The sequence below is a fragment of the Pleurodeles waltl genome, chromosome 2_2, assembly GCF_031143425.1.
Source record: "Pleurodeles waltl isolate 20211129_DDA chromosome 2_2, aPleWal1.hap1.20221129, whole genome shotgun sequence".
Taxonomy (NCBI): Eukaryota; Metazoa; Chordata; class Amphibia; order Caudata; family Salamandridae; genus Pleurodeles; species Pleurodeles waltl.
The window spans coordinates 274,101,385-274,126,414 of NC_090439.1; positions in this window are offsets into that span (position 1 = coordinate 274,101,385).

Sequence of the window (25,030 nt, forward strand, 5' to 3'; positions counted from 1 at the left end):
GGAAAGGAACAGGCTGCACTGAGCTGCATATATAATTCAAAGGTATTTGCCTACAGCACACACGAAGACCCATGACACCAGGCCTGCCCTTGCTTTTGTCATCAAAGACAGTTGGGAGCCAAACACAAGAAGAACAGTGGAACTGGTCAGAACTAGTTGGGGAATAGGCTGGGGATTGCCCCACTCATAAATGCTGGCACTGGGGATAAAAGCTGGCACTCTCTGATCACACATCAAAGCACTGCTGGACCTGTGGAAGACTCAGTTGAAGGACTGCTATGCTGCCAGAAGGACTGCCTTGCTGTCTGAAGAAGGGAGTTTAGACCTGCTGTCCAGGCTACCCAGAGTGGCTCCAAGGGTCAGTTGGCTGACCTCCTGTGTGAGCGAAAGGGGCAAAGAAAAATTCCAGAGGCATTCCTGCAACTGCCCGACTGACCAGCTTCAATAAGACCTGCCTGGACCTGCTGAGTCCTGCTGATTGCCTCTGCTGGAGTGAGTGCTGATCCCCAAAAGGTGCCTTCAGGTACTGGGACCTTGCTTAGCAACAGTAAGAGCTCCTCCACAGGAAAAACATAAAAGTCCTGAAGTTTGGGCTTTTCACAACTTTCAATGTGCCTGCTCTCACTGAAACTCTCCTGGCCACGACAACTCCCAACACAAAGCTCCAGTGAGAAGTGCTCTTCGGGCCAACAGTGTCCATCCACAATGACCGGCAACATGAGATCTGCACTTCACAACAACAACAGCCCATGGCGACTGCTATGCAAAGTTTCAGTGACTGTGATGCTCGACCTGCTCTTCATGCCAAAAATGTCCTCCCAGTAGCCTCCTGTGTGATCAGAACTCTTCACGTCCTACTTTAGAAAGGAACTCTTTGGCAGGACTTTCTTCATCCCTCTATCTTGCCTAATCTCCACCGCAGTTGGTCTGAATTCAAACCATTATCCCTGCCTTGCACGACCAGTTAACCACCAGTGTTGTTTTCTACTTCACGTAAAAATTTAAAATTCAATATCTTTGTTTCTACTATTTTGTCATTTTGGTGTTGTTATATTTATTAAAAATGACTTGATTTTTCAAAATTGTGATTATTGTTTGTGTGCTGCATAAATACTTTACACTTTGCCTCGAGGTTAAGCCTGACTGTTTTCGGGCCAAGCTACCAGAGTATCTAGCTCAAGTTAACTTAATGACTTTTGTGGTTCCCCCTCTGACAAGGACTGTGGTTGTTGCTTGAGTGTGCCTTTCACCCCTCTCAACAAATACCTAATTTCTTACACTCCCCTTTAACCATGGTTAAATTGGCATATTCCTGATTTTTTCACTTAACGTGCCAATATGTCTCTAGTACATGATATACCAAGTGTACCCAGGGCCTGGAAGGTAAATGCCAATAGTGGACTGCAGCAGCTATTTTGCCATCCACTACAATGATAATGTAAACATGGCTTTAGGCCTATCCTGTGTAGCCTGACTGAGGCAGTGTAAAACCTGTTATGTGCCCTGTCAAAATAGCACCTTTTGAAAGGTATAAACCTTCTTTTTACAAATGAGTAAGTCACCCCTATGTATGTCCACACAGTGACAGGGCCCACAATTCTATTTTCACTGTAGTAGACCTAGCTGTCATGAGAAGAAAATTAGATAACTGACTAAAGTACTAATACTGTATCTCAGAAATAGGGCCAACTAGAAAAATAATTAAACTATTCTTTTTCATGCTTATTAAAATCCAAGCCAGTGGTGAATGTGGATTTGTATTAAACACTAAGAAAAAAGTAACTTTTGGATAGTTAGCATTTTCCTACCTGAACTGCCAGAAGACTATTAGCAGCTCTCACCCTGTTCTCAGTCTTGAATACGTGAGAAATATGTTACAATGTCTCCCAGGAGCAAACAATAATTTGACCATAGTGTGCAGAGAATATTCCTCCGAACTTCACTGAATGTGCTGGGTTGGATCTGTTGGCATCCTTGTTGATACTACAGTGTGCAGAATGCAGCACACGTAGAAGGAGAAACAAACTGGAAGAAATAATGGTATTTCTCCCTGTTGTGCAACCCTTACCCCACCACTGGGGTGGCGTAGGGAAAAGGTGCATGCCCAGGTTGACTAAAGCTTGTAAATCTGGGAATGTGTCAGATTCCATGAGTGTTGCATGGGAACAAGCACAGCAACACCCATAAAACACCCCTTTCACACAGAGTAATTAGTGAAAGGAGGCCATAGCTACAAGGCCATGTAAAGCTAAGCAAAAAATGAAAAAATGTGATGCACCAGCGTTGCAGGCCACTTGCAAATGAGGCCCTATGATTGTCTGTTTTTAATTTTAACAGGGTTTGTGGGTATTTTAATTGCTTGTGTCATTGTCATTCTTGTGTACACCACTGGCAGCATTCCTTCTCTTATAAACCTCTTGAAGGTCCAGCTGCGTGTATTGTTCCTAATCTAGCGAACAAGATAGCTGGTCTAAACTGATCACTTCTTTAAAAAGTGGGAATCACTGGTTATTAGAACAAAAAGTCTGGTTGCTTTTCCTGCAGTCACTCAATTCTCTCCCTTGTTGTACTGCCAGCAACTATCAGCATGTATTTTTTTGACAGGAAACCAATAACAGACAACTGTCTCTCTGTAAAATTCGGTCAGGTTATTCAGTACAAATGAAGCAATCCAAGGTTTTTTCCATTTCAGATCAAAGTGAAAATCTTTTGAAGTGAAGCTATTTGATAAAAAAAATGCTTTCTAACAAGCAGATAGAGAAGTTAATAGGGCACGGCGATATTTTATTAAACTGCAAAGCTTTATTAATATTGCAGCTTTAACTTGAAAGAAATATGTGAAATGACACCGGAAATTAATTATATTATTTCATCATTCTTTTAAATTCTCAACTTTGAAACGGTTGCTGAGATATATAGGTACATTGATAAAGAAAAAGATTCCTAGTCAAACAGAATTTTAATGAATTCGTAGCTTTTATCTACTATCACTTTGTGACTTAATTTTTTCTGTTTATACCGCCTATTGATTCGAGTTGAAACCCGCTGTTTTAATGTTGTTATTGATATTCGCTCTGGGTTTTCTTCTAATTCTGTCATTGATATTGCCTTCATTGGATTTAGTTCAGTTTGAATTGCCTGGAGGTGTTAGTCTCACGAGTTTATCCCTGTGTACAGACATGACAAGATAAAACTCCCCTTTTCTTCTCAAAGCCTGCCGAGAAGCAAACAGATGATTGCCATTGTTTCCAAAGTAAGAGACGGTGCACAAAGAGATCATGCTGTAAGCTTCATGTAATTTAGACAGCCGACTCTTTCACATATTTTCTGGTGTCTCATTACATTGTTCACTTTTCCTTACTTCCATTTTGGGCCTGGTTGGAAGTTGTGTGGACTGCCATTTCCCCATGGTTTCATGCAATTTTGTGGATTATCATGCAGTAAATTAACATGCAGAAATATGGCATGGTGAAAAACGTGCGAAATTACTATGTGGTAATTCCAAATGCTGAGGACACTGCAATTATTATTTGTATGGTAACTAATTCCACATACAGTTTCTTCTGCCCATAACTGGAGGCATTTGTATTAAAACATCAAAAATCAATTATTTTTCAATATAAGGTACCACAGCTCAATAACAGTGATTGAGAAAAGGTCAGTGTTGCATGAAAAAATGTAACGCCCACCAAAATAAAAATTCTAAACAAAATAGGTACAAAACCAGCGCAGATATCAACAATTTACAGATGGCATACAAAGTAGCATTAATGTTCTCGAAGAGAGTTTTTTTATTTATATTGTCTACCAACAACAGCAAATAAAAACCCTCATATAAAATATGAGTACAATACAGCAAAGAGTAGTACGCAAAACTGCTAGCGCGCCTGGTCCTTAGTAAATAACTCATCCATTCTTCGTTTATTTCATCCTCACTGTAAAATGGGAATTGGTGTACTGTGTCATTACTTCTGTCTTGTCTCTGACCTGTGACCTGCTGAGTAAGCATCACCTGTTGCTGCTCCATCTGGGCTTGAGGTATATGTATTTGCCGTCTAGGTACCATGGGAACCTGCTGCTGTATTGGTTGCAACTGTGTTAATTGTGCATGCGGCATCTGCATTTGCTGCACGGTTTGGAAATTCTGCACTCGATTCTGAACATTAGGAATAAATCCTTTCACTCTTGGGACTTCCATAGTTTGTAATGTACTGACATCACCATCTTGCTGAATGACACCATCCTGTGCCATCAACGGACACTCTCGCTTCCAGTGTTCCACGTTTCCACACAAATGACACGGTAACATCTTTTTCATCCCCTGCATGTCACTCTGAACCACCACAGTACCCGACTCCGGACCACGCATCATGTCAATTCCACGACCTCTACCTCTCATCTGAGGCTGGAACATAACAGTCCTCTGCTGAGGCGGCATAGGTGGCACTAAAGCTCCCTGCACTCCTGTTTGTGCTGCCTTTATTTGCATCACCATTGCTTTCTCCTTCAGCTTTTACTGCTTCAATTCAATCTCATCACTACAGTATTTAGCATACTGCAAGACTTCATCAATTGGTTTTGCCTGTCAACAAATCAAATGACTCTTAATTGTCTGCCCTACTTCTGGTCTCAAACCTTCGACAAACCTGAACACAAAATGCAACATGTCCTTCGGCTCAATTGCTTCCTTACCACTATACTCTTTGAACGCTTTTAACAATCTTTCATAGTAGGTATGTATTGACTCTTTAGACTCCTGAACTGTTCTGTCAATTCTTTGTCAGTCAATATTTTTGAGAGGATTTCTCATCTTCAGGAACTCCATCACCTTATAGTAATTTTTCATCACCTCGGGTGAAAGTGCACCCGTTACTCTATCCCTTTCTGGTTCACTTGTTTGCCAATCCACTGCTCTCTTACACTCAACCCATAAGTCGGCTGGAACCACTATTTCCAACAATGTGTTTAAGTCTTCCCACAAACATTTGGAAAGTTTCACAAATCTGTCTGTCTGCTGATACCACTCGACTGGTTTCTCTCTCAATTTTGGGTAATCATTTGTGAATGACAATATATCACTCCTGTGCATTGGAACGTGAACAAACTGCCCCCTGGAATTTCTAATGCTCCCCAGACTTGAGCACTCTGCAGCAATTCCTTCAAGTGAGCCTTTATTCCTGCTGATCTCATGTGTTCAAAATCCTTCGCCTCGAAATCTAACCTGTAACTGCGTTTCAAATTCTTTATTTTCTCAATCTCGATGTCATGTTTCTCTGCTAGCTCTGTAAATTTCTGATGTATTTTACTCACTTCTTTTGTAATTTTTGGGCACAAATACCTCAGCTCTTCTTCTGTGTAGGACTCTAACCTGTTGACACCCATTGTTCCCTCGAATAACTCGGTTGCTTCTATATTTAACCTCACACGATTTATCTGCTCTTCACCCTTCGATGTATTTTGAGGTGTATTTAGACTGTCTAACCATTCACTCAATTGCTGCACTGACAATCCCTGTAAAGAAATGTTACTTGCATTTGGCACTGGTACCTGTTGCATCACTGCGCCTGGAGTTTGCAGCATCAAAAGTTTCAGACTTTGACTCACATTCGGGCCTCTAACTGCATCTAGAAGTGCTACAAGTGGACTAAGATCCATTAACAGTCTAGATCCATTGAAAGTTTGACCCACGGATGTCATCATCTGCACAGGATCACTCACTCCCCTTCTCACAAGACTCTGTGACATTTCATTCTGATCTCCTGCACTCGCTTTCTTTTGTGCAAGTAAGGGTACCGCTGGACCAACAGTAATCAGTAGCGATATTGCATCTGGAGCTGCCCTGACACTTGCACCTTGTGGAAAAGTTAACCCCATCGCCTGATTCATGACTGATGTAATATTTGACTGTGATCCTGTTACCGGTGTAAACTTCGGCAAACCCTGTGGCTGTGCTGCAGGCAATAACATTGGAGTTGGCTCAGTCTGAACTAGCATTGGGCTCGGGAGTACTTGCTCCGATGGCACCACTAAGTTCGAAATCGTCTCAAGGACTGGATACATTCTGTGTACTGATGGTGGATTCATCTGTGCTTGGACCACAGTAGTAGCCCCTGGTATCTGTCCACTGTCTGTCTGCACTGCCCCCCCTGTTCCCTATGCTTATGTTGGAGCAGTTGTAACAGCACTAGTACTTGGACCCCCTGAATAAGTCACAAAGGGTGGGGGTCGATCCCTCAACAACTGTCTTCAAATGTCCTCAACATCAGAGCTCTCATCGTCTACATAAGGCTTTTACTTTTTCTCTGCCCTCTCACTCTCTTTAGCATTATCTTCTTTCTCTGTCTCATCTTTCTCTGTAATTACAGGAAACAATTTAACACCCTATAGCGTCTCTGCTCTCCACCTTTTCTGTTCCCAATCCCACCTAGATTCAGCTAAGGATTTTTCTACTCGTTTCATTCTCCTCTTGAATTTCATCTCTTGTTGCTGTCTGTCCACCAGCTCCCAAACCGCTAAAGCCTCAAACTGTGCTGGTCTCAGTAACGGCTTCATCTCACATGATGCCATTTGCAATTCATCCAGAATTCTCAAATTGAATGTTCCATGTTCTGGAAGCGCTAAGGGTCCTCGCTTCTTTGTTAGCTTACACCACTGCTTTCACCAAAGACATGGGGCGAGACCTCTCTCCTCATCACAATATAAGCCGCAGATTTTTCCAGTGAGGTAGGCTCTCCCACTGATGCCTTAATGTAAGAATCACCTTTCATCGCACTTCTGAATGCCTTGAAAAACTTCACTTTGACAGTGACAAATGACTGACAAACTTATGTGCTGTATTTATTTGATTCAATAGTTAAATGACTTTTACTCCCAAGATTCCCTTTTCCCGCTTACTCGACCAATTGCCTCTTATGGACGGCTGCCGATCCACTTGCGATTTCTCTTACTACCCACCTATCCCAGCACTGCACACTCTGACGTCACACTCACACACTGCGGCTGACAAAGTCTTGCGGCTTGTCCTCCTAAACTTCACTTACACAACTAATGCAAATTATTGCGAGCACTTTAACCAAAAAACAAATAACTAAAACAAGCCCGTGGTTTACTACAGGAAGGGACATAATCGCTTCAGAGACTTTACGGATTTTCCCTAATGGCCCTTTCGCTCATAGAGCTATTCCTCTTTCTCAGTCTCCCACATTCGCAAGCAAAATTCGACCCGCGAATTTCACTCTCAACTGATCAGTGGGTATGTCTTGGTGCACATAGGACTCGCCAAATCTCAGTCGAAAAAAATGTCTTTTATTCATCTATCTCACACACCGACTTGTTGACCATGCCCGATCAACCGACCAGATAGGTTACAACATATAACCAAGTGTCCCCTACACTTAGCAATATACTCCGGAGTCTTAGACCACGCAGGGTCCGTACATCACCAACAACCATGTGGATAATTTTTTAGCACAAAGCGCCACACACATATGAAGTTCAACGACTTCCCTACTCTCATACTGTGGAGTACGCACACTCCTACTAACCTCAACTGGAGTACACAGACTCCCTACTTTACCTCACATACATCACAATTCACCTGCGGTTTGCTGAAGCCCTTGCAAGCACAACCTGCCACTGTCACACTATCACAAAAATGCAGAGAACATACCCAACTTTACTAGCGGGATCCAGGATCTGGGAAAGTCATTTCTGGGCTTAAGGGGACATCATCTTTGCTACAATTGCCATTTCAGAAAACAACAATTCAAACCTCATAAAAATACAAACAACTAACCCTAACTTAAACTACTACCATAACCAATAATCACCACATAACTAGTTCTCCAAGGAAACTAACCATCAAGCTGCTACCAAAAACTGCTAGTGCGCCTGGTCCTTAGTAAGTAAACTTACAAGGGGACGAGTATAGGTCGATGAACCTTTTAAATCGCATGGAGTATCCTAGTAATGCAATGACCACTGAATCAATAACTAGCATCAACAATCAAGGAACATTTCTATGGAAAACAGCTTAAAACCCTCTACTCATGAATAACCACAAATCAGTAGAGTTAACAATTTTTATTTCCCTATTGATTACAACTCTAAATCATCTGTTAGTTCAATCTTTATTTTAATCCACTCAATTTATTAATTCATTAATAGAAAACATCATCACTTGAAGAAACATACGTGAAAATGCAATTCCATAAGCTAAGAATACCAGCATTAATAGCGAAGTTCAGCACATAGGTTCGTCAGTCATTTGTCACTGTCAACGTCACCCTTAACAGCCTACCTAACCAAGATTAGCATCAGCATGTGGGTCTTCATGCGAAAAACCTTTTAGAGAAAACATTAATTTTGAAAAATCTATCTAAGTGAGAATTGCTATAATCAGCACAGTTGGTACCTAGAAGAAAAGGCATAAAATCATCAGTCACATTTTCATAGCTACCTATACAGGATGGATCAGCAACAAGTCAGTCTTCGTCTTCAGGTCATCAATTAGTCAGCCACGCATCAGATTCATAGAGTATGAGCCCAACGACAGCACGTCGGACAGAGTTTCCTGAGGTCATCAATTCTCCCCTTGCATCACACTCTCTAGCCCCTTGTCATGACTTTTTATTAGGGTCTCCCAGTCCATCCCCCTAATTCCTAATTGATCAGTCAGTCACCAGATGTGACTTTCACCTAGAGTATTTGTTTACCGAATCTACTAATTTCAATATCAGTCTGTTCACAAGATGCGGTTTAGTTTGTCATATGATGTCCTCATCATCCGGCTCTTCAGGTATCGAAATTGTTGCATGTTCCTCTTCAGTCAGTGCATTCATTGTTCAAGTCCTGGGAAAGTACATTTAGCCTACTCTACACATAATTGTATCAAATTGTCTTCATCATCTCCTGTCCGCCGGTACATTGCAGAAAATTCTAGCTAAGCAACTTTAACATTGGGCAGGTCAGGGTCAGTTCATGCATCCAGTTTCTGGAAGGCGTTTAGTATTTCTGCTCTCTGTGTGCGAGGCCTAGGAGGACTAGGCCTTAAGTTCAGCTAATTTAGCACTACAAATTAATGCAAAACATAGGTTATACGTTTCTATATGACATATTACTACACTTTTCTCATACATTTTCATTATTTCATACACTTTCAGTTATATTAGTACACATTTTTTAGGGCACATTTTCAAACGTGCACATTATTTTCTTTATGATTAATTTCTCTACGCAATTCTCATTAGTAAACACATATACATCATGAATAATTTTCTTAATTAGCATATCTGCTTCAACAAAACTAACTTCCAATGCTCACACCACATCGAAACCACCAATAGTCTTAGCCCATGCACTTGCCATACAACTATGAATCCTAACTAAGACATTTAGAACTACAATGCCCACCTCACCCCAATTTAATATCTAACTTAGTCTACTCCATCACTGCATCAGTTTTGAATCTCCACACACAATCTTACTAAACAAGTTTAAAAAAGTACGCTCCATTAGGAACTGCAGTTCCTCACCTAAAGACTTAAACAGTTATTGAAGATTATGAGAAAGACTCAGCTACCCTCTTTTTTGCTGAGGTACATGCCAGATCATGGATCCAAGTTGCATGGACGGACCTCTTTCAATTACTTATCGAGGACACTCTTTCGGAAAAGTGAGTTGGTGAAGTAGTGGAAAGGGTGGAGAATTAATGCTGTTACATTCGGCTGTTTTTGAGGGCTGGGATGTTCGTCTAACTGTGCCTGTTGAAGAGATCAGATATGAGACACCAGTACACTTAATGTTGGCATGTGACCATCCACTACCACTCAAGTAATGTCTCTTATAGCATGGTCACACACACTGCACGTGTTTTCTGTCTGTTCTGCTAAGTGCACCATACGATGCCTTTGTGCTGAATGCATATAACGGCACATCTGAATACTATGACACAGATTTATGTTTTCTTTTTTCTAGCTGAATTAAGTATTCATAGATGAGTGCCAACATCCACAAAGACATCAGCAGACTCTCTAGAGTTGTTCAGCAGGTGCACACACCAGCCTTCATTGCAGAGATTCTGCAGGGCATCAGTTCGAAGATTGAGTGATAGTGTTGCTGTTGCTACCATTTTTTTAAACTTGCTACAGTGTTTGTTAGTCAAGTGTTTTCCTCTACAAGAACATTCTTGGAAGAAACATCAGCCCATATGTCAAGCTAATGCGTAGCCTCTTCTTCCTCATCAACTCCTACTTACAGTTGTATGTGTGCAATTGCGTGTGGAAGTGTAGCTGAAACAATTGCCAATGTATGGCCCATAGTGACAATGGTAGGTGTTCCACTGTCAGGGTGGCAAAGTTGGGACTTAGAGGCAGTAGTTGTCGCAGTGGCTATGGTGTCAGCTGTGGATATGCTGCACATGGAGGCAGTAGTGCTGTTTGCTGTGCTCCAACATTGGAGGAGTGTGCTTTGGTGTATCATGGCAAACAAGTTTACAGAAACGTGCCAGGAAGTATTCTATGTTTGTCCCCTTGAGGAAGGGGATCAGTTGCCCGAAAAACACCAATGATTAACACCAGTAATCGATTGTTATTCAGTAATGATTGAAAATCATTTGGGGATCTAGGTCAGAACCAGATGGGACATAAATAGGTGGTGCAACCAGAGGGTGAAGCCAACCAAAACCTGTGGAGTGTTTGTTGGAATGAAATTGTGAAGACCAGAGACGAGTAAAATGTAGCCTCATTTATACATGGGCTGAATCAAAATTTGAATAAAGAGGTAGAGAGCAGTTATGTTGAGATGGCATCCTTCTGGACCTCACCAGTTTTCAGCACATTTCCCTTCCCATCCCCATTTAACAACTGTACAAAGCTGGCATTCAGGATGCATACTTGACTAAATATGCTCCTTCCTGACATGCTGCACACAGTCCGCCAGCCTGTCCCCTTTCTACTCGGACCCCCTCCTACTCCTGTGGAGAGTCCCACAATGATTATTGCTCAGCCCACCCTTTTCAATACCTACATGAACCCTCTCTTAAGCATCACTCACGCTACAGGTGAAACAGATTTCAGCCAGTGGGGTGATTGTTACTGTGATGTCGGTATATCAACAGGTAGCAGTAGCCTCCTATGCTCTTTGCTTGTCACGGTGTTTGTCCACAGCTTGAAAACGGCTCTTCCATGTCCTCTTATGCTGTGCCACCTACGGGTACAGGAGTTCTTTAAGACTTAAAATGATTTTAATGTCATTATTTGTGCTTGCTTGATGTTACAATCAATTCAAAAGAGTAAGTAATGTATGACACAGGTGGTGGCACATTCAAGAACACAAATTTAGGGATGTATACTATCAAATAATATCTGACATTTGGTGAACTTTTGTAGAAAAAAATTAACAAGGCTTTCTCTTAAGATTACTGTTTTTATGCACTTTGTTGCAGAGTATCCATTTTAATATTGTGGAACATACCCTGAGTTAACTTATAAACTTTACATTGATGTTACAGGTATTAATCATTTTAAATATTTACCAGTCGGGCTGGTAGGTAATATTCCCTCAACTATATGTGAGGAAAGATACCATGTTGTGACAGCTATTTCTATTAAGTGAATTTGTGTCACTTTATTTCCTCTTTATATTGTGGACATGTTGGACAGTAGTGTGTATAATGAACACACATACAGGTAAAAGAAGTGTATGTGAGACAATTATCTGGTTCTCAACAACACCTGCTTATGCTCCATCTTTAATTCCACTGTTCTGTTGATGTTGATAATGCTTCTATTTTGCTTTTCTCAGTTGTTCAGGTTGAGTTGTGGTATTTCTCCTCTTGTGTTCAGATATTCATGTCTGTGTTTAGAAGGACATTTCTGCACTTGATGTTTAAGAACTTGCAACTTTGTTTTACAGTTCTCCATTGTCTGGGGGCTATGAAGATACCATGTTCCAAATTATTTCAACCCACACAACTTGGCTCGTCCTCCCCACCAGTTTCTCAAAGTACCTGAAATTCTGCATCACTAAACTTGTTTCAGGTGCTCAGAGGTCCTTGTAGTTGTTAGGTAGATTTTCTCTCCTGCATGGCTATTGCTGTTCAAAGACTGAATTTCATTCTACACTCAAATAAGGAAGTAAAAAATGCTCAGTAGAAGGCTGCTTTGTGAAATAATTTTTGTTGTCTATGTAACAAACAATATGCACTTGTAAAATGCAATGGAGGTAAGTAGGCACCAATTGATGTTTAATTTTCTGTTTTTACACATCATTTCCTAGCGGCAAGCCTTTTCTTCATCTGTGCAATTTTTGTATAGGCTGGTATTTGAGCATGAAAATTCTGTGTGCCTATTAAATCACTCAATATGTTTTTGTGGCCAGTACATCCACTACCACAACACATGGTAAATAAATCATAATTGTAGGTCCCGCACATGGACTTACTGCTCAGAAATGGCATCTCCAGGTATGGGTTTACAGCACCCAGTTACCGCACTACTCATAATCTGGGCTTTTGTGCTTTGGAACAAAGAGCAAACCTATTGTATTTTCCTTTATTTCATATGTATTGTATTTTCACTACAACTGTTTACCAACTATTGTCATCCTCGAAGCACTATTTAGAAGTCAATAGAAACTTTCGATCTATTTAAAAGAATTCTGAATTTTCAGTGATTATTAACATAATAATGAATTATTAAAATATACACTGTTAAAACTAAAGTTCTGTTTGAGCCTTTTGGTTTCCTTTTGAAGCAGAACAACTCTGTTGCCTGTTGTGGGCACTGCACTGGGGCCTTCTGGATATCCAAGACCTATAGTACCATGCATAGTTCTGTGGTTCCTGGGCCTCATAACACAGCACATGAGGACCATAGCTGTGGGCTGTGAGTCTCACTCACCTGATCCTACCTTCTCTTATGCTCCTGAGCTCCTTGTTGCTGCTCCTTGCCCATCCAGCTTTAAAATGGCAAACACCTGTTTGAGAGTGTGCTGCTGCCTTTTAAGACTCATCTGCAGCTAGTCCTGTACATGTTTTCAATCTCTTTTCTTTTCCTTATGCATCATGGCAGTCTCTTCTTATGTTTCTTCCTGATTTTCCCAATCCATCATGGTTCCTATCACGTGATGTTTGGGTACAGTTTGCTTTTCCTATACTTTTGCTGTATAAAATATTCAGTCTTGTTATAGTGTATATTGCTTCCTTTGGTTCCCCCTCTCTTCTCTTATTGATCACAAATCTTCACTCCAGAATTATTTCACTGTTTGTTTTTTGATTCCTGGATTTCTTCAGTCCTTTGAATTCTTCATCCATCAAGAAGTTATTTTACACCTTTGGCTTTTTCCTCCTTAGTACAAGGCAGCTTCTCAATGACTTGTCCACCACAAACTCTAGTTTATAGTGACATCAAAGGATCAGGAAACAGATGTCCTTACCCTTGGCATTTGGTCTGACCTGAACATGTTGATAAATGATTTGTCTGTTTCCAACAAGGATCCTGGTGTATACCTAGAGACTATGGTTAAGCTATAAACACTAGAACTGGATCAAGTAAGGATTGAGAATGCTGACCTTCATCTATCAATCCACTCCAGTTCTTGAAATGTTCTTGCAATCAGTTCCTGAATTTCTAAGCATTATGTAGATTTTTCAAGTTTGAAAGGGTTTTTAGACAACTTGACAGTTTATTTTGCTTTTCAATCTTGCCAGGGAGGGGTATCTGATTGGTTTCCTGATTGGTGCAGCTTTGGCAAGTTCTCTGGTTGTAGCTAAAGATCCTTGCATTAAAAATGTTGTCACTTTTTTGGCAAACTTCAAGAAAATGTTTGGAAGCCCAGATCGCTAAGCTTCCACAAACCTTAGGTGAAATGTTTCAAGGAAACTTTGATTTCCTATATGCTATCCTACGGTATTATTTTTTAACACACTGGTGAAACCACTCGGGTGCAATAAAATCAGATGACCTTATTCAGAAGAGGCTTAAAGGGGAAGTTAAATGATTGGTTGGTAAGAGTTTCCCCTAGCGTCACCATTTGCTGAACTCAATTAAGTTCTTCTGATAGAACTCAGACTTAAGAAGAAGAGAATAGAAAAGCAAAACAATCTGAGGTTCACCTCTACTCATCCCCATAGTCCTAAGACAGAATGATTCTACTACTGAATCTACTGAGCCTTCACCTGAATAACCAATGCAGGTCAGATCTACTGGATGCCCATTGTCCTATACTGAAAAGACTCGAAGACATAAGGGAGGCTTGTGTCTCTATTGTGAAAACCCATGTCAACTGCTGTGAGACTGACCAGTTTGACCTAGCAGGCCTCTTGAAAATGCCAGAGCAGGAGATTCTGGTCTCCTTAAAGTTCTAGTTTCTCCTGTGGTTCCATTTCACACTTTCTTCTATTGAACTTAACTCTTCAAATTAAACCTGGTCAGTCCATTTCTGTTCCAACTTTGTTAGATTCTAGATCTCCCAAAATATGTGTAGATTTAAAATTTGCTCAGAGAATCCAAATTCTAGTCACGCAAAAATATTTTCCTGCTCATGGACAAACTGTTGATGGTTCTCCTTTGACATCAGATCTTATGACTGAAGAACTTACTGAAAACCAGACTCATTCTATTATAGCTCAGACCGTGACCATTATCTAGTGCATCAAAAATACCTTAATGTTTTTCAGAAGCCTACCTCTATCTCACGTCTCCTCATACAGATTTGGGCTGTATCTCCTTGACCATACGTGGAGCTATAATTTCTTGTGGAAGGATATATTCTCTTTACCAGCACGAGAAGCAGAATCAGGAGGAATATTTAGATGACAATCTTTATAATGGCCTTATTGTCCAGCCCACTTCCCCTGCTGGAGATCCTCTCTACTTCATCCCAGCAGATCCTAGGGAGCTAAGGCCATGTATCAATTATTGTGGGTTGAATAGGGACACCATAAAGGACAGCTACCCACTTCCACTCATCAAAGATGTTCTTGAGTCCATTCAGGATGGTAAATACTTCACTAGGTTAGACCTCTGAGGAGCTTACCATGTGCTCCAGATAAAGAAGGGTAGCTAATGCTCCCCCAGTCTTTTTATCAACAGCATGTTCTCTGAAACAGGTTCTTGTGGTGCAGCTTAATGACATCCTGTACACTTGAACAGAGGGTGCAGTAGTGAGTGATTGGCGCTCCTGCTTCAGAAAGTTTTGGCCTTAGTAAATGTATCACCATGGTGCACAAAACTCAGGTGTCTACCCTCCAAAATCACCTACATGATACACCCATGGGGTATCTAACAATATGTTAAAGAGTAATGGCACACATGAAATATTTAAATTTTAATATACCAATATCAAAAATCTTTATGAGTCAATGCCTACCTAACATCAAAACTATCTGATATAGCATACAATGATACTCTTAGTGTAAATTCATTCAATTTTTTATCCAACAGTTCTCCTTCTTTATATTTATTGTCCAAATTGATTGTTCATGTTCACAATCAGGTAACAGAGAATTGGCTCTAAGAAGGAGGGAATCTTTATGGATTATGAAACTAGGAGCTGTAGAGCTAGGTCCAAACACAGATCATGAGATGGAATATTTCCTAGGTGAGAAATAATTAGTAGGTACATGGACGGTAAGTTAATAGAAATACTAGTTCATGGTTGAATTAATTGAATTAAGGAAATGGATAATGTTTATTTGAGAGAGTCTTTAATGTATATTATATAATTTTAATTACATAGATATTCAGATTTGGGTTAGTGTTTTGAGGTAGATATACAGTGGAATGTCCATATGATAAGGACAGTAAGTTAGGAGTTTGGCACTTTAATGTCGTTTTCAGATTATTATTGACTATTGGAAATGGAGATTATAACGGATATTCAAAGGTATGTGGAGATAGGTTACGTAGGTATTTTGATGAATGTTGAATGATCACATAAAGACGAACTTGAGTGGCAGTTTCTGTGTTTTTTACGGATAGGTATGGAGTGAGTATAGCCCGTCTTTGATTTGTAGCGCTTTTGGCACTTTAATGTCGTTGTCAGATTAGTAATGATTATTGAAAATGGAAATTATAACAGGTATTTATAGGTGTATGGAGATAGGGCACGGAGGCATTGATGAGTATTGAATGATCACATAAAGACGATTTTGAATAGCAATTTCTTTGTTTTTTACGAACAGTATTGGAGTGAATATAGTCCATTTTTGATCTTTAGCGTTTTTTAGAATGAACTAGGCGAGGGTAATCCTTGCGATGAAGTGCATCTTTTATTTCGATAGAAAGACGGCTGGAATTTCTGAAGTCCGTCTTCTATTTTAGTTAAGGACCCAACGCGTCTAAATAGGACGCACAGCAACAACTCGGGTTACACGATTAGGAGCGTACTCGCTAGCAATTAAAAGAAACGTGTTACAGGTAAGGATACATTAGTAAAAGGTTAATAATTCCGGGTTAGATCGATTATTTCTGGGCAAACAATTGATTGGCTATCTCATCTTACAATAGATATTATTAATAAGAAAAACGTGGAGAGACGATTGGAAAGTGATCCAAGGAAACAAGGAAACGGTGAGCTCCCCTTGGGTTTAAAATGAACACTGTAATCCGTGATCTGAATAACTTAAATTGATGAAATAATGATGTATCTGTTAATGTGTTCTATACATATAATTAGATTTCATTCTTCAAAATACAAGAAATACCAACAAATCATTAAGAGAATTAGTGACAACGAAACTAGTAAGTCAAAACCGAATTGATTAAGGGGACATACCTCTAATAAATGGGGGTATAAGGTAGCACAAAGAGATTAGATAATAAGGAATAAGACATACATTTTCATCAATAACGCTTCACTACAATCTAATTTACAAGGTGGCCGCACTTATTTGTTATATAGGTTTTATATGCACTATTAGTTGATTAACACTTGAAGAGGGATAAAATTAAGCAAAATTTCACTTAGGCTCACGATATAGGGTATTATTTGAAAATGGTAAAATGAGGTCACTTATTGCGGTTCTCACCCAGTAACTTGGTGGACACACGTTTTAACTGATAAGGTCACAGAGATTGTTCGAGTAGGAATTGTTTTATAATATATGATAATATTGTTTTAGGAATTTGTGATGAAACTTTGTTGACAAGAAAGTCCTGAGGAAATCCTAGGGGTACTCCCCCGGATGAAACACGTGTTGACAACGGACAAACAGGGTGGAATTGAGGGTTATAAGAATGGATTAATGGGACTATTTATGTGATTGTGAACATGAACAATCAATTTGGACAATAAATATAAAGAAGGAGAACTGTTGGATAAAAAATTGAATGAATTTACACTAAGAGTATTATTGTATGCTATATCAGATAGTTTTGATGTTAGGTAGGCATTGACTCATAAAGATTTTTGATATTGGTATATTAAAATTTAAATATTTCATTTGTGCCATTACTCTTTAACATCTTAATGACATCCTGATCTTCTTTACTTCCTTTCCTGATCATCAATGTTTGTTCTGTTCCTTAACATCTTAGGAAACAAAAACCTGTTTGTCCTATAAAGTAGACAAGTGTCAGGTTGAGAGAACAGAAGTAGAATTTTGATTGTGAATGGACCCTCATAAGACCTCTGCTATCATGGACTGGCCTGCTTCTTAGTCCATCAAGGAGACCGAGAGTTTCTTGGGACTACCTACGTTTTATAGACAATTCATAAAGAACGTTGCAGATATGAGTAGCCATCTATCTTCTACTTGAAGGAAAGACAATATAACTAAAGGGTTTTTGGGCTTCTAAAGCCCAGGATCCTTTACAATCTCAAGAAGGCTTTCATCCAAGTTCCTATTCGCAAGCATTCAGATCAGTCCAGAAAATTAATTGTAGTTGCCAATGGTTTGTATTTTGCTGTAGGAGTGGTACTGATTCAACTTCAGGAAAAGGGCACTTTGAGGAGGCCCATTTTTATTGGTCCTATATCCTGAACTCATTTGAGGAAAAGTACTTAATTCTTGAATATGAGGTCTTGGCCCTTAAACAAGCCTATATGGAGTGGTGTCACATGTGAATTGGAGCAGCTGAACCTTTAAAGGCAGAGCATGCAGTGTAGCAGCAGACAAGCTCATTGGGCCTGCTTTCTTTCACAGTATGATTTGTATATATCGCTCATATCTTTGACAAACAGAACATTCTTGCTTATGATTTGTCTAGGTCAGATCTTGTGATTGGGGATTCCAAGACTCTTGTCCATTTGCTCCCTGATAAAGATGTCTCTCTGGCATGATCTTTATTGCAGTGAATAAAAGATGCTCATGCTGAAATTGCCCCACAAGACCTTGATGCCGTGCAGTCAATTAACCTTGGCCTATTACCAGAACTTACTTTTTTCCAACAGACCTTGTTGATCCCTACTAAAGAGCTTCAAACCATTGTTCAGGGAATGTGTCATGACACGGCAGTGACAGGTATCGTGGAGTAAAATCAACTTTAGATTTAGTCTTATGATTTTTTTGATGGTCTATACTCTAGGATGGAAAGTTATATGTAAAATCATGCCCCATCGGTGGACAATCCAATGAAGTCCATGAGGGCTTCTCCAGCCTTTGCCTGTTCCTCTTTATCCATTGCACATTATTTCCACTGACTTTGTTGTGGATTTACCCTCATCTGGATGAACTTGCATGTGTCATGGATACTGTAGACCACATTTGGAAGATAGCTAATTTGTCCTTGTTTTGAAAACTTCAATTTGGCACCATGATGGCAATAATCCCTTCATAGGGTCCTTGGCACCATAATTTTAGAAGATGGAGACTCTTAACAAAATTCAAGATCGTTTTACATTGGGAATTCATGAAGGTCTGCCCTCAGATTACCATCCTCAATCAAATGGACAGACTGAGAGGGTCAACCAGAGTCTTAGACAGAGTCTGAGGTGGGTCAACCAGAGTCTTAGACAATATCTGTGATATTTTTGTAATGTGACTCAAAGCAACCGGGTGGATTAGTTACATTTAGCAGAATTCTCCATTTACTCTGCTACCAGGGTTTCATCACTGTATCCAAGGTTTTCATTCTTGCTCCTTTCATGCTTCCCCTCGGTCTACTCCTCTTGTGTCCACTTCCACTGATGTTCTAGGAAGGTTTGATACCGAGAGACAAGTGATTGCTCAGAATTAACAGGATTCCAAAAGTGCTATGAAGGCTACAACCAATTACTTTAGAGGACCTGTCTCAAACTGTTAGGTGGGAGATAAACTTTGTTTTCAGCGTTCTTACACACTCAGAAGTAACCAGTCAGGTTTCAGTCTCAATATTTTTGTTCTTTTGTGATAACTAAACTGATCAGTCATGTTGCTTTTAGGATCCGCCCTTCTACTTTTTGGAAGATTCAATCCTTTTTTTCATGTCTCCCATCTGAAGCTTTGAGTGTCTGATCTTTTTCATTGGAATTCTGTTTCTCCTTTTTTGTTGTGGATAGGGAGCAAGAATATGAAATTAGTCAGATCTGTGATTTCTGACTTTTCAGAGGTCACTTATAATTCGTCACTCACTGGAAAGGCTATACTGCTTGTAATATAACCTAGATTGATTCACCATTTTTTGGGGCCTTTCCTGACAATCCAGGGGCCTGAGGAGGGGGCGTCTACTGTTGTGGTTGTGGCATCTTGGCCTTCAGGGCATCCAAGACCCTTTATACCTTGTGTGGTTCTACGGTTTGCAGGTGTCGTAAAATGCTGCAAAAAACTTGTAGCTATGGGCTGTCAGTCTTACTCACCTGAGGCAACCATCGCTTATGCTCCTGGTCTCCTGATTACTGCACTTCACCTCTCCAACTAGTAGTTACTTGCTGAGAGTGCTCATCTATCTCTCCCTTTGCTTCTTCCTGATGTTCCCAATCCAGTATGGTTCCTGTCATGTGATGTTTAATGTAATTTCCCTTTTCGTTTTTTTGGTATATAAAGACTTCCATCTGGTTGAAGGGATAGTCACAACAAGGCTGTGTCCCTTTAGTTGTTTCCTCATTCGCTACTCCTGTTGATCCTGGCTCTTTACACCAGTAGAATTCTACTGTTTGGTTCCTGATTCCGGATTTTCATCAACCTTTTGAAGTCTTCATCCAGAAAGGGAAATTGTTATTCCTTCTTCCTTTTCCTCCTGAGAAAGTGGCAGCTTCTTGAGGGCACTTGTTTACCACATATTCTAGTGTGTGGTGACATTGAGGTTTCAGAAAACAGTTGCTCTTATCTTGGGCACCAGAAGACCCAGATTGCGGGTAAGCATTCTTGAATGAATACTGCCATCATTTTGCTGAATGTTTTCAAATATAGCTTACCAACATGAGATTCATATATTCATCTTTAGTTTCATATGAGAATCATTAAGTGTGAATAAATCATAGATTAGCAAACAAACAGCAAACCTGACTACATAAAACAATGAAGAATAAGCAATTATACACAAATCATGAGAGCAAAAACAAGGGAAAAAATAAATACTTGAATGTGTCTTCCAAAATAGCAACAAATGAATTGTTATTTTTGAACCTGGTTGAAAGGGAGAAGTATAAGAGTGACTGAGATAGAGGCTAAAAGTGGGAATGGCAATAAATCACTGCCAGCAATTGAACAGACTGTGAATATGATGATTTTCACTGACAGGGAGTAGAACATTTTCTGACATTGCAACAGCAAGCTATAAAGAAGTAGATCAGGTTACAAAGTAGTGACAGAAGTAATGCAGTGGAAGGCAGCATGCTAGCAGCTGAAAACTAAAGAATTGTACCTTTTATTGACCCAAAAGTCATGTGATATAATTATAATAAACAAAGAGTATTTATTGTCACAGCCAGATCCTTTTTGGTGTCCCATTTCCAATAGCCATGCTGAAATAGGCACTGTGCCCTGGGAAAAAGTACCTACCAAAGTTTCAGAGGTTCCCTTTATTGCTAACATCAATTCTAACTGGTACTATACCAAATCAAGGAAAATATGGACAGGAGACAATTGTTTCCAGACAATAACTTCAAACTCTGTTGAGCCTTCGGAGGAGTATCTCCGCTTCAGACACATAGGGGGTCATTCTGACCCTGGCGGTCATTGACCGCCAGGGTCAACGACCACGAGAGCACCGCCAACAGGCTGGCGGTGCTCTCAAGGGCATTCTGACCGCGGCGGTTTGGCCGCGGTCATAAAGGGAAAACCGGCGGTCTCCCGCCGGTTTTCCGCTGCCCTCAGGAATCCTCCATGGCGGGCAAGCTTGCTGCGCCGCCATGGGGATTCCGACACCCCATACCGCCATCCTGTTCCTGGCGGTTCGCCTGCCAGGAACAGGATGGCGGTATGGGGTGTTGTGGGGCCCCTGGGGGCCCCTGCAGTGCCATGGGCATGGGCACTGCAGGGGCCCCCATAAGAGGGCCCCACAAAGAATTTCAGTGTCTGCTTAGCAGACACTGAAATTCGCGACAGGTGCAACTGTACCCGTCGCACCTTCCCACTCCGCCGGCTCCATTCGGAGCCGGCTTCCTCGTGGGAAGGGGTTTCCCGCTGGGCTGGCGGGTGGCCTTCTGGCGGTCGCCCGCCAGCCCAGCGGGAAAGCCAGAATGGCCTCCGCGGTCTTTCGACCGCGGAGCGGCCATATGGCGGTTCCCGCCAGGCGGGCAGCGAGCGCCGCCCGCCGGCCTCGGAATGAGGCCCATAATGTACGCTGTCACTGACATACATACGGTCTGCCTATCAGTAAACTATAAATAAAGATATATTCCACTGGAAAACAGAAGGTTCAAGAGACATTATAGTGACTGAAAATGTTAGTCAGAGCATGCTGGTTTAAAAAAACCAAACCACAGAATTTCACCAATTATAGTTATCTTAAATAGCTATAACTTGTGCCGTACAGTAACTATAACCCGCACCCCAACCATAAACAGTGTTGTCATCAATTATATAATTTCAGAAGTCAGGAGGGATGTTATCAATACAGTCATTGATCATGTTATGAGTGATGTAATATGCAAGGGGAGAAGTAGTGCATGTAGAGGACGCAAGTTATAGTTACTTTAGGATACAATTTGTAGTTACCTTTTTTAATGCCTAAATAACTTTGTATAAATGCAAATGCGTGCATGAATATTATTTCTACATCATATATGTATGTTTTTGTGACAGAGCACAATTTCAAGACTTACCCCAAGATCTAGTATTCATGGTAATGAGAAAAGTTCCTCTATAACCAAAACGCTGCAGTGTTCCTGTTGTACTCTTGATGATCTATTAACTTTAATAATGCACTAGATTCTGAGTGCATATCTTGGACTCTTGTCTGTCGCAAAATTAATTTACAGTCTACTTGCACATTTGAACTTGTGCATGTGCACCAGTCCTCTCACAGATATATTATTATATATATATTCACTTATTAAGCCAACATTTACAGTGACATTATAGTTAGGTTTTAAATTTACTCACACAGAACCATAGAAATTCAGCAGTTATACTTATGGAAATCTCAAGTAGTTATACCTCACGACCTAAGGTATCTATAACTCGTGCCCCGGGCATGCACAGTTTTCCCTTCTCTAATTTGACTGCTAATGTTACATTGATATTCTTAATGATGCTATAAAAATTTTTATGAAGGCTGTAATATGTGGGGTAATTAGCAGTGCATGGCAAGGGGGCAAGTTATAGCTACCTTAGGTATCAATGACTTTTCAAAGTGCAAAAGCATTGTACACATACTTCATTTGCCTTGGCCGTGCGCTCAAATTTAGGATGATTAGTACTTTACAGAATGCAGCACACATAGAAAGAGGAAAAAGAAAGAGAAATAAAGGTATTTCTTCTCGCTGTGCTGCGCCTGGTGAGGTGTAATGTTTTGGTGTATTTCCAGGTTTACACCCACCACAACGTCCACAGAATGCTTCATTATCGAAGAGTTAGGCAACAAAGTGATTTGCGCTTCCTTGCCTTACTCCTTATCTGAGAGTTCATTCAAAGCCATGCAAAAAGGGCCTGATAGATATACTATAAAGGTTTCTGCTGCTAATGTATCATCGAAAGAGACAAAACGGAGGCATGAGGGGCTCGTAAATATGCCCCTTATTATATTAAGGGAAGAAAATCACACTGGGACTAGCTTTCTCATTCCGTGAGTTGCGTAATTAATGTGATTTAAAGTCATACTTTAAAACGTATAAGAAGCATATACTGGATATTTTCCACCATGAAATGTGTTTTGATAAATGTAATAAGCAAATTGTACAGTATAAAAAGCAAAAACAAAGAACTATACAACACAAATGAAATATTAATAATAATAATTATTATTATTATAGTAATGTTCATAGTGATGATATTAGTAACAACAATAATCATTATTAATATTGGTTATTATTATTATTATTATTATTATTATTATTATTATTATTATTATTATTATAATTATTAATAAATAAATCCTGGTAAATTAAACCATGAGAAACCAAGTAAACAAGTGAGTTTCAACTTGTGCTTTTGCATAAGACAAACGCAAACATCTGAAGATCCTCTAAAAATAATCCTGTAATGCATATTTATTTATGTTAATCCAGTTCTTTCTGTTTCGGCTCCGCCATGCTTACACATTCATCACCATTGGCTATTCTATGTAGTTGCCCCCCCACACACACTCAACTGAGTATTTAATGACCAATTGTCACATGAAAACGAGCATTCATGCAGAGGTGACCACACTTCATCCTCTGATGGAAGTACCTTCCTAATCTCAGCAGTTTGAAATTTTTACTCTAGGCTCAGTGATATTTTTGCACTCTTATTTTCTTTGTACCCATTTGTCTGAAGGTGATTGAAAGCTGTTTCCTTCTCTCAGCGAATACAGTGGGAGCAGGCAGTGAGTGCAGGTGAGCAGGAAAGTTATAATGGCTGCACATAATTATCTATGTTGTCCCTTACACATATAATGATATTTTGCAATGCTGGTATACCCATTTTCAAACCTTTACCTTGTGATTCGATCACTACAAAAATATTACACATATTTATCAGGAGTTTAGCCTTGCTGATTAAATGGTCTTTGAATAAATTAATGCTCATCATGGAGCTCTGCTTTTTAAAATATTTTGGTTATGGGCACAAATCAGGCCAATATGTCTTGCCTTTAAGGCATATTAGCTTTGTAAATCGTTTTAGAAATATATTACTGTATAAACATTGCATAGTTTACATAAGTAAAGACTTTGAATTTGTTAACATTTACAAACCCTCTTTACTTTAGTGCAAGTATGTATTGTAAGTGGAGTTGACTTTACTTAGAATTGGCAGAGCCAAGAGGTCTTGGTTCTGAAAGGCTGAGCTATTGTTTTTTTTCCTTTATCTCCTGCTTGTTGCTGTACCTTTTTGTTGGCCTTAGGGCTCTGGGCACTTTACCACTGCTTTAAAGTGCAAGTGCTGCTCCCCTAAAACATGGTAACATTTGTGTATCCCCAATTGGCATATTTAATTTACCTGCAAGTCCCTTGTAAAGTAATATACCATATGCCCAGGGCCTGTAAATTAAATGCTACTAGTGGGCGCTGATTGTGCCACGCACTTAAGTTGGTCTGTAAACAAGTTTCAGCCCTGCCTGCCACTAAAGATCAGTATTGCACATTCCTTATAATATCTTTAAGCGATAATTTCTGAGTTGAGAGGAGTAGCTGCATCAAGTTTAGTACCATTGGAGTGGTAATAATCAATCCTCTTTACTAGAAAAGTCGGATATATTATTCCTATTTTCGAAATGCTACTTTTAAAAGGTGGACATGTCTCTGCACTCACTGCATTGTGTGCCTAAGACCTATTTCCAATACACATCAGGCTTGGGCAAGGTGACAGTTATGCTTGTGCATTCCCTTCAGACACCCACAAACCTGGATAGTTAGCCACATCTGCATTCACCTGCACACTGTTGGGTCTTTCTTGGGAGGGGCTTGGGAAGGGCTCACACTTACACCTCAAAGGGGAGTAACCGGAGCTCCCACCAAGGGGCTTATT